We start from the raw sequence: 17,156 nt of genomic DNA, 5'->3' as shown, positions 1-17,156 counted from the left end.
AGTCTCATTAAGTTGCCTAGGCTAGGTTTGAACTTGCAATCCTCCTGCTTCAGCCTTCTTCTGTTAGATTTGAAAAACAGTATAAGGTAACAATCAAGGTAGGAAAGACCCTGGATAAAAGTGTGTTTTTATTCATGGGTTATATAATTCACTATTTTCTAACCTTCAGATTTAAAAGAATGAACTAATTCCATCTCTTTCAATCTATTACTTCCTCAAAATAAAAACAAGTATTCGAATAGAGTCACATGACAAAAAGAAAAGGAATACCTTACTTTCTTATGGGAGAAGAGCAAAATGTACCATGATCTTAGCACATTTGATCTGGCCTTTAAAAAAGACTTACTAAGGGCCAGGGATTTAGCTCAGTGGTTCTGTGGCCTGCCTTGAAAGCGGAAGAAGCTGAGTTCAACCCCTGGTACTAAAAAAAAAAAACAAACTTACTTTCAGAGTTTTCTATACTTGTCTGTAATCGTTCATTTTCCAGACTGAAACTTAGCATCAAAACTTTCTCTTATATAAGGAATAATTATTTGTTGTTGAGACAAAGTAATAAATTTCAGTAGCATAATCACATGCACATTTAGATCTTCCCATTTCAAAATAATTATGTATATTCATCAGGGTAAATCTTACCAGGAAATGTTTATTGTCACATATTGGAACCTCTTATTCAGTTGAGTTCACCATATATTTGATGTGCTTAAGAATCAATCTAACATGGGCAGTTGATAGCACTTACTTACTAAGTCATTTCTAAATCTTTCTCTTTTCATTTTTTTCTCTCTATATCCTTCTTTTTTCATTCCATTTGGAGGTAGTTGGAAAAAAGATAGCATAATATAATGGCCAAACATGCCAGTGTTGCTGAGAAGAGTCTAAGATCAAGGGCTCTAAACTGAAACATCGTTTACCCTAAGGAGAGTGGTCAAGGAAAGGAGAAAGACAGATGGCTAAAGTCCTTTACATACCTCTGCATGGTTACATTTGAGTTATCCTTGTAAATAACAATAATCATAAAACAGGAATTCTTTCTGAGATAGGCTCTCATTATGTAGCTCAGGCTGGCCTCACACACATGATGGTCCTCCTACCTCTGCCTCCCAGATGCTAGGATCACAGGCATACACCGCCATGGCCAGCTAGGAAATCTTTAAGAAAAATATCTTGTCCTAGAAGTCAAAATGCTAAGGTAAAAGTTTGACTCTTCTGCTTTCTCACTGTGTACCTTTTAGCTAGTACTTTTTCTTCTTTAAGCCTCAGTTTTCTCATCCACAACATGCAGATAGCATTAAATCAAATAATAAAATCCAGGTTAGAGAATTATGGTGAGGATTAATCCATATAATGCATATGAAGGGCTATGTGCATAAAAAGTATCCAATAATTACCAACCTTTTCAAATAAGGAGGCTTATGAATCTACAACTTAACAAGATATTGCTGGAGTAAAAAAAAAATTTAACTGTTCTGAGTCTGCTTTTTTCCTTTTTTCGTGAAGTTCCTAGATTAGAAATGATGGTATCTAAAGGCCCTTCTAGAATGCCAATGACTTCATTTAAAATATAGTTGGAGAAATGCATGTGTATTGATTTCATAAACTCAAACTGTGATCATGGTCTACGCATGTGTTTCTCATGTCATGAGAACTGAGTCTTCTGTCCAGGAACCACATTCTCCAGACAATCACAGCCCAGGTGTGACCTAACAGTTGGTTCAGAATCAGGAGGCACTGTGAGTGAATACTTCTCCACAGGACATTTCTACCTCAGTAGGAAGAAACAGCTTGCTATTTCTTTAATTAACCAATCCCTAAAGTGTGAAGCTTCTAACCATTTAATGGATCTAAAGTGCACAGTCCATGTGGTGAAATCTTGCCTGACTTCTCCAGGTTATAAGAAAATCCTCTTCCTCCAATGTCCATCTCTAATCCTGCCTGTGGACTTATGAGGCCAGCTGGTCAAAACTCAGGGCAACTCATACAGTTACCTGGAGAGGAAGTTGACTATTTTGAGCGGGATCATTTTATGATGGATTATTAGAAAGACCTTTCTTATACTGAGATGAAATCAAGCTGCCTGTAACTTTTATCCACTTACTCAAGCTTGATGTTCCCCAAATCTGGGCAGAACTCATTTTCTGCTTCTTCCATTGGATGGCCTGTTGAAATTTTCAAATTCGCTTCATGTCCTCTTCATACTGACTGTTTTCCAGGGTCACTGTCTACTCCCTCATAGTGAATTAATAATACAAGTTCCTTGAGCATTCTTCTAGAGTCATGACTTCAGACATTTGACCCTTCTTCGTACATGCATCAAGGTGCCCTTAAAATAGTTCACTTACAAAGCCCTACCCAGGAGGCTCTGAAAAATGTCAAATATAGTAAGACCATCCTGCCTCCATTTCTGTATTGTCATCTAGGAGTAGGTATGTAACTTTGGTTCATTTTGCCAAAGTTGTTCACATCTTGCAGCATAAAAATCTTATTGAAAAAAACAGAAAGAAAAATAGAAGGTAGTTAGATGTAACTTGGTTCTAGTGAATCCATTCTGGGCCTTACTAATTACCATTTTCTTTTTCATGTGAAGAAAACAATCTGGTTAATGGTTCCTTTGAAAATACTTCCTTTTTGCAGCATTTGGACCTCCATACACAAATAAATAAATGAACCTGGATTTAATTTCTACAACTTATACAAAAATTAACTCACAGTAGATGACGAACTTAAATGTAAAATCAAAACAACAAAACTCTTAGGAAAAAATAACACAAAGCCTTTGGGACCCAGGATTAGGAAAAAATATGTAGACTTGACACTAAAACACAATCCAAAAAGGAAAAATTATAAATTGAACATCATCAAAATTAAAATGTTTTGTTGTATGACAGTCCCTATGAAGAGAATTAGAAGAAATGCTACAAACCAAGAGAAAATATTTGCAAACCACACTTTTAACAATGAGTATGTATCTTTACTCAACAGTAAAAAAAAGAAATAAGATAATTAGAAAATGGGTCAAAGCCATGAAGTGACATTTCACTGAAAAAGAAGTACGATAGAGAAAGCACACTGAGAGATGTTCAACATCATTAGCCATTAAAGAAATGCAAATTAATACCACAATGAAATGTCAGTCTGCACTTATGAAAATAGCTAAAATAAAAAATGATAACCTCAAAATCTGATGAGAATCCAAAATGACTAGATCACTCATATGTTGCCAGTAGAAATGTAAAATGACACAGTCACTCTGAGAAAAGATTATGGCAGTTTCTTATAAAACTAAACAACAGCTTTTATACCATTGTGAATTTATTGCAAAGAAATGGAAACTTACGTGCACATTAAAATCTATACATGAAACTGAACACAATAGTTCAGGCCTGTAATCTCAGCTACTTAGGAGACTGAAGAAGAAGACAATAACATGTTTAAGGCCAACCTGGGCAACTTAGCAAGACCCTGGCTCAAAATGAAAAATAAAAATGGCTAGGGATACATAGATCAATAGTGTAGTGCCCATGGATTCAATCCTCAGTACTGAAAAACAAAAACAAAAATCCCGTACATGAATATTCCCAGCAGTTTTACTTGTAATAGCTGGAACCTGGAAGAAACCCAATCATCCTTCAATGATGAAATGGTTAACCAATCTGCAGTATATGTATACTGTACTACAAGATTCTACTCATCAATGAAGAGGAATGAACTATAGTACTGTACAGCTTTCATTGAATTGTGGTGTGGCAGGGTCACTGAATTTGACTAAGGAGGCCCTTCCTGCTAGAATGTGACCCAACTGATATCTGGACCACATGGTACAAACTATGCTTTAGAAGGCATTGGATCTACAGACAGAAGTAGCCTGGGACCCTGATATTGTGGAGCTATAATTCAGCCCTAGACAATTTACCCCTACGTTTCTTTTCTTTGGGAGTAAAATAAGTAATATGTGGAACTCATCTTTATTTTGTGCTTTCTGTCACATGGAGGTGAACTGAAATCTAGAAAGTCCAAGACACAGATCCAAGTGATAGAAAGGACAGTGTGATTGGAATGAGAGCTGCCTAGGATGTCAAAGAAGTGACAGAGCCAAGGCAAGGAGTAGGATTTTATTCCAAGTGTAATGGAAAGCTGTCTACTATAATAAAATATCATAAACTATATCCTTTGTAAACAATAGATATATATAGCTTACAGTTCTGGAGGTTGGGAAGTCTTAAGTTCAAGGTGTGGACATACGTGGTATCTGGTGATGGCCCATTTCCTGGTTCATGAAAGATACTTCCTGCTGAGTCATCACATGGCAGAAGGGGTGTGTGAGCCCCTTTGGGCCTATTTTATAAGGGCACTAATCCTATTCATGAGGGCTCTGTCCTTGTGGCCTAATCACCTTCCCCAAGTGATTTTTCTCCTAGTACCATGACCTTGGAGGTTAGGAGTTTTACACATGAATTTTGTAGGGGTGCAAACATTCTGATCATAGCAAAAATCCATGGAGATATTTTGAATGACAAAGTGCACAATCTGATTTAGATTTTAAACATTTTCTTTGCTTGTTGCATGGAACCAAGGTGAAACACAGAAGCCAGTTATAAGGCTGTTGGAGTACTCTGGGCAAGAGACAGAGAAGCAGATAGATTTGGGATATTTTTCAGAGAGAGGTTCAATAGAACTAGCTTTAGTGTTAGAATGTTATGGAACAAGAGAAATCAAAAATAACTCCTTGACTTGGGACTTGGGCAAGTCAGTGGATAGCAGTGGTGTAATTATTGGCTGTGCTAAGGCTGAGTGAAGCTCTTTGGCCTGTATGCAGATCACGCATTAGAAGTCCAATATATATGACTCAAGTTCATTGACAGGTTATGAGAGACAGAGATCAGGGGACTTTGGCACAGGATCCTTACCTTGGGACCATGTGCAGAGAGAAGAAAGGAGTCCTGCCACACAGTCATGAGATGTAGAAGCACAATGGAGAATGCCCTTAGACAACGAGATCACCAGGGAAGCCTTCTCTCAGAAAGTCAGTATGTGAAGCTGGACATGGTGGTATATACCTGTAATCCGAGCACTCTGGAAAGCTGAGTCAGGAGAATAGTAAGGTTGAGCCCAGCCTGGGCATCTCAGTGACCCTGTTAGACCCCAACTCAAAATTAAAAATTTTAAGAGAGATGGGGATGTATCTCAGTCCAAAGGCCTTAGGTTCAACCCTTAGAATCAGAATAAAAAGGGAGGTCCATAAGACATGAAGGGTGTGTGGGGTCAAGTCAGACAAATGGCAATGGGTATGAATGAAGAGACCCAGTGGAGGGGACATAGACAAGAGCACTGAAGCATCAAGGAACTAAAAGAAGTTCACTGATGACAGAGCAAAAGATCAGAGTGACAAGGGGGGTTTGGGTCGAGGTGATAACTTTGAAGTCAAAAGTGAAGAAGGGGAAATGAGCAGAAGTGAAATTTTTGGTGAGGAAAGTAGAATCTGAGGACCATCCTAGGAACAATGGGCTGCCATTAAACTTTCAGGCAATGATAGCCTGAATCCTAATGAGCCAAACAACAGTGGTAAAGAAGATGGACTCTGGCATTAGACAACTTGAGTTGAAGTAACAGATCCATCACTTCATGGTGGAACTTGGGAAGTCATAGAGACACTTGGAGCCTTAATTTCCTGATTTATGAAAAGAGAATAACAGAGCCTATTTGGTAGGACTGTTGTGAGTTACATGGATACAACGTGTTTGGAACAGGCCTGGTAAGGTTAACTACTATTATTACATTTGAGTAGCTACATAGAAGGGAAAAGGAAGCAGCTGACATATGAACAAATAAAGATCTCGCTAAAAAGTACTTATACACACAATAACAAAATCTAGTATTATTGTTACCAATTTATAACTCAATTTTTGTTTTCTACATAATTTTAGAGATGAATATGTGATTAATATGTTTTTTAAAATGTGTAACAGCAACTATTATTAGTACTCCATGTTTTGTTTTTCACATCATTTAAGAGACTAATGCATTTATTTATTTTGGGGGGGTTATTAACTTCTTTTATTGGTACATTGTAGGTATACAACACAATTACATTTCTCATTAGGAATTGTACCTTTACATAATGCATCTTGGTTCTTATTTTTTCCCCATTCCTAGCCCTCCCTTCACCCCCTCCACCCTTCCCTATTTACAAAGACTTTATTTCCATTTTTTCCATTTCTCATCATTTTTCCTTTCCCTTCTTTCCTCATCATTTTTCCTTTCCCTTCTTTCCTTTCCCCTGTGCCTCCCACTACCCCTACCCCTTTGGACCTTTTCTTCCTATTTTACATTATCGATTATTCATTCTAATCATTGGTACATTTTAGGCATACAATATAATGACATTCATCATTGGAAATTTGCACCTTTACATAGTCTCTCTTGGGTCTTATTTTTCACCCTTTGCCCAGCCCTCCCTTCAACACCTCCATTCCTCCCTATTTACAAAGATTTTGTTCCTATTTTCCCATTTTCTCATATTAATCTGATTCCCTTCTATCCTTTCCCCTAGCCCTCCCACTTCCTTCCCCTTTGCCCCTTTTCTTCCTATTTCACAGTACCTATTATACATTTAGTCCTTATTTACACTTTCAGTTTCTCACACCAGAGAAACTATTCGATATTTATTCATGTGTGTCCTATTTATTTCACTTAAGACTATGCCTCAATGTGCATCCACTTAGCTATAAATGAGACTAATGCATTTAAAAGAATTATTAGTTTATATTTGGGGGCACACAATGTCTAATTTGTATTTTTCTGAAAGTACAAAAAGAAGTGGAGATGGAGCTGTAAAGGGGGAAAGTTTTTGTATGTTACCAAAGTTGAAGTGGTATGAATTGAAATTAGTGTTTTAACTTTAGGATATTACATAGAATCCAATGATAACCAGAAAGAAAATAGCTATAGAATAATTTATTAATCTAGACAAATGAGTATATTAAATCAGGAGGAAATAGGGAATTTAAATAGACCTATAAGTAGTAGGGAGAATGAATTTATAATTTTTTTTAAAAGCTCTTGAAAAAGAAAACCTCTAGACCTGTTGGTTTCATGGAGGATTTCCATCCAATATTTAAAGAAATTATATCAATTTGTCTCAGACTTTTCAAAAAAATTGAGAACACTTCTTAATTGGGACCACTTCATTTTATGAGGCCAGCATTAACTCTGATTCCAAAGATAGATGAAGATACTACGAGAAAAGAAAACTACAGATCAGTATCCCTTCTGTGCAAATCCTTAACATAATTTCTTTTTTAAAAATTTTATTTTATTGGTACATTTTAGGTATACAATATAATGACATTCATCACTGGAAATTTGCACCTTTACATAATCTCTCTTGGTTCTTATTTTCCCCCTTCCCCTGCCCTCCCTTCAACCCCTCCATCCCTCCCTATTTACAAAGACTTTGTTTCCATTTTTTTATTTTCTCTTATTAATTCCATTCCCTTCTTTCCTTTCCCCTACCCCCCCACTTCCACTTCCCCTTTGCCTCTTTCTTCCTATTTCACATTATCTATTATACCTTTTAGTCCTTATTTACACTTTCAGTTTCTCACACTACTTTAACATAATTTTGGCAAAAATCCTTAACATAATCCTAGCAAACCAAACTTAGCAGCACAGTAAAAGGATTATACATCATGATCAGGTGGAATTTATTCTTGGGATACAAGGATGGTTCAACATATAAAAACAATCAGTGTAATACACCACCTTAACAGAATAGATGAACAAATTACATAATCATTTTAACTGATTCAGAAAAAAAATTTGAAAATCTTTCCATCACAAAAACACTCAATGAACTAGGAATAAAAAGAAACTTCTTCTGCATTGAAAATCATATATGGAAAATAAAATCATATATGGATACCCACAGCAAGCATCTATCTACCCAATAGTGATACTTTCTGTTTCATCATGTAACAAGCATTCACTCTATACCTAGTTTTTACCAGGTGCCCCTTCCTTCCTGAGTTTACATTCTATAGAGTACAGAAAATAAGGTGGTACATTTTGTAGTATGCTAAAAAGTGATATGTACCTTGAACAAAAATAAAGCAGGGAAAATGGATGGAGAATGTCAGATCAAGATATAAGGGCAGCCTATAATTTTTAATGAGGGGAAAGAAGTTTTTCTTTGTAGGTTGAAAGGGTAAGGAAGTCATAGAGCTCTCTGCAGAAAGAATATTCTAGAAGGGACAAAAAATACAAATGTTCTACAATAGTAATATGTTGCAGGACCAGCCAGGAGGCCAATGTGGGCGGGTAAATAGTATTTAGGAAGAAGTATAGCAAAAGGGCTCATTGAAGTGACAAGAAACTAGATCACGCAGGGCCCCAGTAGCTATTGTAAGAACACTGACATGTACTCTGAAAAGATTGGGTGCCATTGTGGGAAAGGGGGCTTTAGCCAGTGGAGACACATGATCTGATATTCTTTTAAACAAGATGACCCCAGCTGTCATAGGTACACTAAAAACACTGGAGGTGGAACATGAAAGAAAACAGAACTTCTTGAATGGTACTGTACAGTGCATGGAATGCTTTTGTCTGTGGTCAATCTAAGGCCACTTTTTATTCTCTACTCATTTCTACCTTATTCACATTCACATTTTCCTCTTCTTGGTAGGCACCTCTTCTAGTGTGCCTGAATAGTTACCTCTCTCCCTCTTTTTCTGCCTCCCTTCCTTTTACTGCATATTTATTAAGGGCTTGAAACTGGTGTTCAGTGTCTGAATTCCAAAGATGAACATGGTGCCAATAGTTCAGGGGAGTGACATGCAAATGATAATGCTACAGTGCACAACATGCTAGCACAGACGTTTGTGCGAAGCTCTAGGAGAACACAGCAGGAGTCGCTAATTGCTACAGAAAAGGGAGTACTGGGGAGAGGATGTTCCTCAGTAGAGATGATGTATTATTAATTTAAAAAAATTTCTAATGGTCTTTTATTTATTACATCGCTGTATTGTTAACTTCATTAGACAACAGAGGAAAAATATTCAATTTGCCATTCAGAACATGAAATTGTTCTTTAAAAATTACTGTAACTGATTTGAGAGGAATTCAAAGTATACATCTTAAAGAAGATACACTACATATTTTAAGAAGTAGGGCCAGGGATTTAGCTCAGTGGCTCCATGCCTGCCTCGCAAGCACAAGGTCCTGAGTTTGATCCCCAGTACCAAAAAAAAAAAAAAAAAGAAGTAATACATTCATGTGATAAAAATTTCAACAGCCAAAAGGAACTCAGCAAAAAATATATCTCCTTTCCAAACAAATCCTATTTCTATTCAAACAATTTCTATTCCCTGAGGTAATCATTCTTGTCACTTTCTTATTTACATATCCAAGTAATACAATTTGCCTAACCTTTTTGTTATTAACCAGAGACATTTTTCTGCTCCTTATTTCTTGGGATATGTTCCTTTCTGTGGTCTTAACAGACAAATCAAGTTTTGTAAGCCTGAGAAGGAAGACAGAGTAAAAAACTTATGCCGAGGTCAGGAGGTAACTGGAATATTTCATAGTCAAAGAGCTTAATGTGGAAGAGTGAGTAGCACTGAGTAGGTAGAGCATAGGTGAGGAGAGAAAGGAAAGACAGTTCTGCTGGGTAAATCCAAAATGGGGGCTTATACTCTTTTGTTCTTTTTTTGGTACAGGGGATTGAACTCAGGAACTTGCGCTTGTGAGGCAGGCAGCAGAACCACTGAACTAAATCCCCGGCCCAGGGGGGCTTATACTCTTAAAACTGAAAGTCTAGATCCACTTTGTAAAAGAATAAATTGTGTGCTAAAGGCGGACTCACAAAGCAGTGGTGGTAATGGGGAGATGGATCATTCAATAGGTAATGCCCTGGAATACAAAGGCCATCTAAAAAATATTTAATCCTTTCTTTACACCATAACTGAAAGAAGATTGAAAAAAAAAAAAAAACAAAGCCATTGAAATAAAGAGTACATGATAGTCCATTTATAATTTTGGTGCAGAAGAGGCCTTTTAAATTACAACTACAATTTGAAGACTATTATAGAAAATTTAGATAAGCATATAGAAAGATAATTTCAAAATTTAAATATAAACAAAAACTAATAAGCAAATCCAGAAAAAAATAGCAAACTAAGAACATAATTACACATCTACCAAATAGCTAATTTTCCTAATATGTAAAGAGTCTACAAAATGATTAAAAATCTAAAATAAAATAAAAGTAATAATTTGAACAGAATTCATAGAAAACGAAAGGCTCTTAAATATATAAAACAAGTGCAGGGGCCAGGGATTTAGCTCAGTGGTTCTGCTGGCTGCCTCGAAAGTGCAAGGTCCTGAGTTCGATCCCTGGTACCTTAAAAAAAAAGCAGAAAACAAGTGCATAACTTCCTTTAACATACAAGTAAATTAAAACCACACCAAAATATTGTAATTCAAGAATGTGTGATTGAAATTCCAGATTTCCTAAAATATAGAGATTTATTAACATTTTATTCTCAAGCCTGTGGGGAAATAGGCAATTTGATGTGTTTCTGATGGTAGTGTAAAGTTATGCATCTATGGGAGAAGGTTTGGCTTTATCATTCCAAGTAACAGCCCCACACCTCCTCTGACCTAGCCATCCCACCTCAGGGAACTTTTCCCACAGATAAACTTGTGCACATGCAAAGTCCGCACCTTCAAGGGAAATGCCAGTGACAAGAAGCTGTGCAACCTGATTTTACTAAGGGTCATGGCTGAGCAGTGTCCCAAAGATCCCAAGGAGACAGCACTGAAGCAATAGAGTTGCAATATTGACATCATGAAGCTGAAACAGAGCTGTGAGGAGAATCTAGGGTCACATGGAAACCAGGCCAGAGATTCTAGCCTCACATTTTGTTTGCTTTAATTTGCATTATCTCCAAATAATACTCTGCCTTATTTAGTTTGGAGCTTTCTATTTTACCATAAGAAATCACTGATGACTTTCCAGAAAACAGGAGAAGAGTAGGAAAGAGAGGAGAGAAATGAAAGCAAAGTGACACCAGTGAGTAGCAGACATACATATGAAAGGAGCAAACAACAAAAACAGTCCCATTTATGCTGTAAGTGGGACCAGCAAACTTTATTCAGAGATGTGAAGGTCAAAAGTTGCATGACCACGGCTTCTGAATTTCCCTCTTTCCTAGGCTCTCTCTGTCTTTTTTTTTTTAAATAAAGGCAAAACATTTTTTAAAAATCAGCCTCTTGGACTTTCCATATACCAGGAAGGAAGATATTTTTTCTCCTCAGGATCTTTAGCCATAGTATAATCTCTTGCAGGCATCTTGCGAAAAACTCTTCCAGAAGTGTCACCTAGTATACAGTTGTCCCTCCATATCCGTGGTTCGACAACTTTGAATTCAATCAATTGCACAGAAAATATTTTTTTTTTAAATTGTATCTGTACTGAGCAAACATTTCTCCTTGTCATTATTCCCTAAACAATAGAGTATAACAATTATTATGAAGCACCTACATTGAATGAGGTATAAATAATCTAGATAGAGATGATTAATAGTATATGGAAAGATGTGCATAGATTATATTCAAATTTGACTTACAGCTTGAGCATTCTCCTACTTTGTATTGCCACAACTCCTGGAGTAATCTTCCGTGGATACAGAGGGATGGCTATATTGTTTGTAAGGTAAAATTCTTCCCCCAAATTTCTTCTTAATCAGTCAATCTTTAGGCAAGTTTTTCTCTATGGTGGAGTAGGAAGTGTTTGAATTTTAATTCTAGAAACAGAAGGAAAATGCTACACAAGTATAAACTGCTCCCTTCTGATAGCACAAGAATATATTTTCCATCCCAGTTCCTGAGCCCACATCACAAAAATGTTAACATAAATACTGATGATGTGATCCAACAGAACTGGGTCCCCATAACACTGAGCAGTTCCAAAAAGTTATGACACTGATCGTCCTGCTTGTCTTCGGGCTTCAGACTCAGAAAAAAATTTTCAGTTTCAGAAAAATTTCCATTTGCCAAAGGAAATTCTAATCTATCACTTAGTACAATATATACTACTGGGCCGGGGATTTAGCTCAATGGTTTCACCGCCTGCTGCACAAGTGCAAGGACCCCAGTTCGATCCCTGGTACCAAAAAAAATAAATAAATAAATATAAATATAAATATAAATATATATATATATATATATATATATATGCACACACACACTATTTTCTATTCTAGTATATGTGCTGCCGAAGCGAGCACACTATTTTCTATTCTTTAACTTCCAAATACCCCCAATACTCCAGGGTACTTACAGGTGTTAACTTGTGGGACCTTAAGGTAGAATCCAGAGCCTTCTGCCCTGGAAAATCAAGCTCTAAGGTAACACAGGGATTTAAAAAAAGAAAAGAAAAAAACCAAAAGAGAACAAAAACAAACAAAAACTCTAATCTTTTAGAAGTGTAAATAAGCAGATAAATACTCTAATGAATATAATCAAAGCTCTTGTTTTATATTTTATATTCTGATTTAAAATATACCTACTCCTTTCCAAGTTGTATCATCTACAAAACAAACAAATCTTTTTACAGCCATACCAAGACAATGGTTCGGATAATTGCAGACTGACCTTCTGTAAATCCTTTTTCTATGGGAAACTGTAATGAGAGTTGTGGGTTTTATCATCTTTAATGATATAAAATTACCTGTTTTTAATCACCAAGAAAAAAAATTTATAGGTAGGACCTCCACCTTGTTATCTCATAGGATTTATTGTTTTTGTTTCCTAAGTTTGACAGCAGCTATCTAGCTCTAAATTAAGTGGATATTACAAACAAATTATGTATTTATATAATCTTAGAAATCTTTCATATGTTTTAAGATTTTTGTATTTTTTAAAAATTTAAGCATGAGATGGTTTTTCTACAGGAGCTGTCTGATGAGTAGTCCTTTGATAAGTATCTGATAAGTATCTGTTTGATGTGTTCTCCCATGCCCACAGTTTGATGCTCTCATTCCATGTTCTGTGACAAGCTTCTGAGTCCATGAATCATGATATTTACCAGTAGGGAAAGGGAAGAGATGACTTGAGATAGACTAGGATTTTCAAGGATCTATTTGCCATCGTGTCATGAATTCATCTTGGTAGCTACTACTGAGTTATAAGGCAAGCATTCACAAGACCTCTAGCCCTCAGATTAACCTTGTGAAGTTGGTCCTCTTCCTCCATTGTACCCATGGGGAAAGTGGGGCCTGGGAGGCTCAGATAAACTCTTAAAAAGGGGAGGATGAATTAGTAAATATCAGACTTAGGGTTTGAACTTACATTTACCAGCATCTAAATTTCTACTCTTTCTACCATCACCATAGATCTAAAGGGATCCTTAAGGTCTTGTGGTTCTATTTCAGGTTAATATGGAAATAATTTTCTTGGGTTCTTTCATAAAAGGTTAAATCATATTAGAAATACTTTATTGGTATATATTTTATCTTTTTCTATTGAAATAACTAATGATATAACTAGAAGGTTTAACAGAAACTATAGTATTAAATTAGTTAAAATATCATACTTTTTTTAAGAGTAGGAATAATTTATTGAGAGAAAGATAGCTTCTGTTTAAGAGAGACAGAAGTGGTACCAGAAAGTGGTCCCCCCCACACTTTTTAAAAATATACTTTTTAATGATGATAAATAAATGGGACTCTAACATCCATTGGTCCATTCATCCATCCCTCCAACATATTGACACTATTATGGGACAGTTAGTATTATAAACCCTGGAAATACAAAAATAAAGAAGTCAGAGCATTCTTTTGCTCTCAAAGTTTATATTCTAGATTAACACTGCCCAATAAAATTTCCTGTGAAAATTTCTTTTTCTGTGATAATTAGAAAAAGCAAAAAATAAAATTTTCAATTGTATCTCCATTGAATTTTGATAAATTTAATTTTTTTTTAGTTTTATAGGCTTTATTTAAACAGCATTTTTTTTTGCTTAAGTTATTTTATTGGTACATTTTAGGTATACAATACATTTACATTTATCTTTGGGTGCTTGTACCTGTACATGATGTATTTTCGTTCTTACTTTTTCCCCATTACCTGTGTTCCCTTCACCCCCTCCACCCTTCCCTATTTATATAGACTTCGTTTCCATTTTTTTTTTTTCTTTTCTCATAATTTTTCCTTTCCATTCTTTCCTTTCCCCATCTCCTCCCACCACCCCTACCCCTTTGGACATTTTCCTATTTCAAAGTATCAATTATTAGCTATTAATCTTTTTAGTCCTTATTTACATTCTCAGTTTCTCACACTAGAGAAACTATTCAGTATTTACATATATATGTCCTATTTATTTCACTTAAGAGTATGGCCTCAATATGCATCCATTTAGCTATAAATGACTAGTTTCTCATTCTTTATGGCTGAGTAGTATTACATTTTATTAAAAAACCACATCTTCTTTATCCAATTTCCAGTTGATAGGCACTTGGGCTGTTTCCAAGCTTTAGCTATTACAAACTTTGCCACAATAAACATAGGTGCACATATATCACTGTGGTATGATTCTTTTAATTCTTTTGGGAAAATACCTAGCAGGGGAATAGCTGGGTCAAATGGGACCTCTAGCCCTAGTTCTTTGAGGTATCTCCACACTGATTTCCACAGTGGTTGCACCAGTCTGCACTCCCACCAACAATGGAGAAGGATTCCTTTCTCCCCACAACCCCACCGGCATTTGTTATTGATTGATTTCTTGATAGCAGCCACTCTTTCTGGGGTGAGGTAGAATCTCAGTGCTGTTTTCATCTGCATCTCTCAAATAACCAGTGATGTTGAACATTTTTTCATGTTTATTTGCGGCTTTTACTTCTTTGTCTGAGAAATGTCTGTTCATTTCAGATGCCCATTTTTGAATTGGGTCTTTGAATTTGGGGAGTCTGATGTTTTTCAGTTCTTTATATATTCTAGATAGTAGCCCTTTGTCTGAGTTACAGCTGCTAAAAATTTTTTCCCACATTGTAGGTTGTCTGTTAGCTTTGTTGGTGGTTTCTTTTGCAGTGCAGAAGCTTTTTAATAAGATGAAATCTCAGTTGTTGATTCTTTCTGCTAGTTCCCATGCTACTGAGGTTTTGTTCATGAAGTCTTTTCCTATGCCAATATCTTCAAGAGTTCTACCTAACTTATCTTTCAGCAAGTTTAGTGTTTCTGTCTTAATATTTAGATCACTAGTCCACTTCAATCTTAGTTTAGTGCATGGTGATAGATATGGGTCTAGTTTTCATCTCTGACAGGTTGAAATCCAGTTTTTCCAACACCATTTATTAAAGAGGCTATATTTCCTCCAATGAGGGTGCTTGTCTCCTTTGTCAAAGATGAGGTGGCTGAGTATGTCTGAAGTTGTTTCTGCATCTTCTAATCTATTCCACTGATCCTCGGGTCTGTTTCTTTGGCAGTACCACGCTGTTTTTATCACAGTAGCTTTGTAGTATAGCTTCAAGTTGGGTGTTGTGATACCCCCAGCCATGTCTCTGTTGCCCAGAATTGCTTTTGCTATTCTAGGTCTCTTCTGGTTCCGGATGAATTTTTGGATTGTTTTCTCTAGTTCTGTGAAGCATATTGTTGGAATTTCAATTGGCATTGCATTAAATCTATATAGTAGTTTTGGAAGTATGGCCATTTTCACTATATTGATTCTTCCTACCCAGGAACAAGGAATGTCTTTCCATTTTCTTATGTCCTCCTCGATCTCCCTTTTCAGGGTGCTGCAGTTTTCAGTGAAGAAGTCTTTTGCTTCTTTTGTTAGATTGATTCCTAGATATTTCATTTTTTTGGATGCTATTGTAAAAGGAATTGTTTCCCTAATTTCTCTCTCAATGAGTCTGCTATTTGTGTATAAGAAGGCTATTGCTTGTTGAGTGTTGACCTTATATCCAGCTACTCTACTGAATCTGTCAATTAAATCTAGAAGTCTTTTGGTAGAGTTTTTTGGGTCTTCCATGTAAAGTACCATATCATCAGCAAATAATGAGAGTTTAACTTCTTTCTTTCCTATCTTTATTCCTTTTATTTCTTTCTCTTTTCTAATTGCTGTGGCTAATGTTTCCAGAACTATATTGAAAAGGAGTGGTGATAGTGGGCATCCTTGTCTTGTTCTTGATTTTAGCATGAACGTTTTCAGGTTTTGACCATTTAGTATGATGTTGGCTGTTGGGTTTTCATAGATAGCCTTAATCAGGTTGAGATAAAGACCTTCTATTCCAATTTTCTGTAGGGTTTTTATCATGAATGGGTGTTGGATTTTGTCAAATGCCTTTTCTGCATCTATTGAGATGATCATGTGGTTTTTGTCCTTGACTCTGTTAATATAGTGTATTACATTTATTGATTTACGAATGTTGAGCCATCCTTACATCCCTGGGATAAATATGACTTGGTCAGGATGTGTGATCTTCTTGATGACCCTCTGTATTCTGTTTGCCAGTATCTTGTTGAGGATTTTTGCATCTATGTTTATTAGGAAGATTGGCCTGTAGTTCTCTTTTTGTGTTGGGTCTTTCCCTGGTTTTGGAATCAAAGTAACACTTGCTTCCAGGAATGAGTTTGGAAACCTTGCTTCCCTTTCAATTTCGTTCATGAGTTTAAAGGGTAATGGTGTTAGTTCTTCTTTAAATGTCTTGTAGAATTCAGCAGTGAAGCCATCAGGACCTGGGCTTTTATTTGTTGGTGAATATTTTATTACATTTTCAATTTCACTCATTGTAATTGGGGTGTTTAAAATTTCTATATCTTCTTCATTTTACTTTGGCAATTCATATGTATTTAGGAATCTGTCCATTTCTTCTGTGTTTTCCATTTTATTAGAGTATAGGTTCTCGAAGTAGGTATTGATGATACTCTAGATTTCTGCTAGTTCTGTTGTGACTTCTCCTTTTTCATTCTTAATTGCATGGATTTGAGTATTTTCTTTCCTTTTATTGATAAGATTGGCTAAAGGTTTATCGATTTTATTTATTCTTTCAAAAAAAACCTCTTTGATTCATTAATTTTTTGTATCATTCTCTTAGTCTCCATTGCATTGATTTCTGCTCTGATCTTTATAATTTTCTCTCTTGTGTGGGCTTTGGGTTTGT

The sequence above is a fragment of the Heterocephalus glaber genome, unplaced genomic scaffold, assembly GCF_053883595.1.
Source record: "Heterocephalus glaber isolate CG9 unplaced genomic scaffold, H.glaber_assembly_v1.0 deba00000676, whole genome shotgun sequence".
In the NCBI taxonomy this organism is placed as follows: domain Eukaryota; kingdom Metazoa; phylum Chordata; class Mammalia; order Rodentia; family Bathyergidae; genus Heterocephalus; species Heterocephalus glaber.
The sequence above is the reverse complement of the archived record's forward strand: the minus strand, read 5'-3'. Positions refer to the sequence as shown.